Source organism: Propithecus coquereli, unplaced genomic scaffold (assembly GCF_000956105.1).
Source record: "Propithecus coquereli isolate 6110/MARCELLA unplaced genomic scaffold, Pcoq_1.0 Scaffold56, whole genome shotgun sequence".
Classification (NCBI taxonomy): domain Eukaryota; kingdom Metazoa; phylum Chordata; class Mammalia; order Primates; family Indriidae; genus Propithecus; species Propithecus coquereli.
Genome location: NW_012151507.1, coordinates 3,412,015 through 3,413,121, shown reverse-complemented (window position 1 = coordinate 3,413,121; position 1,107 = coordinate 3,412,015). Strand labels below are relative to the sequence as shown.

General features: G+C 24.6%; 1 protein-coding gene across 1 annotated transcript in view; it reads left to right on the top strand.

The window, feature by feature from the left end:
• The window catches only part of KIFAP3 (kinesin-associated protein 3), a 209,250-nt gene that overhangs the window by 26,988 nt on the left and 181,155 nt on the right, over positions 1–1,107 (top strand). The gene's annotated exons all lie outside the window — the stretch shown is intronic.

Below are 1,107 nucleotides of genomic sequence, written 5' to 3'. Positions count from 1 at the left end.
TTTTTATTAAACAAATATTTTATGATAGAATATTCTTGTTAAGATGTCTATAAATGATGAGAGAGAGCATCTTCAAATAAATTCAAAGTGAGCAAAATAAATTTGTGTGTACTTATTGTGGGTTGTTCCATATAGTTAAAATTGATCTTTCCCAATGCCAATTTAATATAATTCTAAAGTCATTTATAATAAAATATTCTTAAATTAGTAAAAACTCTTTCCACTGAGTTTTCAGGACAAATCGATGTTTTTACCTCCATCCTGGAAATTAAAGGAATATGAAAAAATTTCCATGTCATCATACATGTATAAAATAATTAAAATCAATATTTTTCTCTATCTAGAAAAGAGTAGTTGAAAACATATGGCATACTTTACTATATTAAATATACACTTATTTTTAAAAACTGTTCGGTTTTTCTTTCTTAACTCTTTTACTTGGTATTCAATATTTCAAAGCCAGAAACCTTGCCCTAAAAGTAATTAAAACAAAACAGTGATTATGTGATTCATTACCTTAAATGATTTTTTCCTTTGCTTAATTAAAACCATTGTCAAAGTAAATTATCTGTTTGAGGCAAAATTTAGCTGTTGAGAATACATGACTTTATCCAGAATGGCCGCTGTCCTCTGAAAATAATAAGGACTAATTCTATTATATACATTTATTTGCTAATTATAGAATCAAAATTTTATACTAATTTAACTTTAATGCACTTGTATTGCTTAAGTTTTCAAGCCATATCACTAAAGTATTTTTGATAGTTTTTTTGTTAAAAAATGAAATTATGCCATTAATGAGATAATTCAGTATAATAAATGGCTCAAAGTAGTGTTCAGCATCTTCGGATACCTCTTTATTTGGGAATAAATGAGAAATTAATACAAGTTAAAATTAAAATAACACAAATTAAAATTAAAATATTTGTCTTTTAATTTATGTTCTTAATTTTACTTGTTAAAAAAGAATAACAACTATTCTTTATTTTAGCTTTTACATTTACCAGTCATTGTATTTCCTTTTGCTTTGTTAATTTTCATTTTGGTTTTGTATTACCCAAGTCATATTTTTCTTTGCCTTATTGATTTTCCTATTCCACTTTAAAT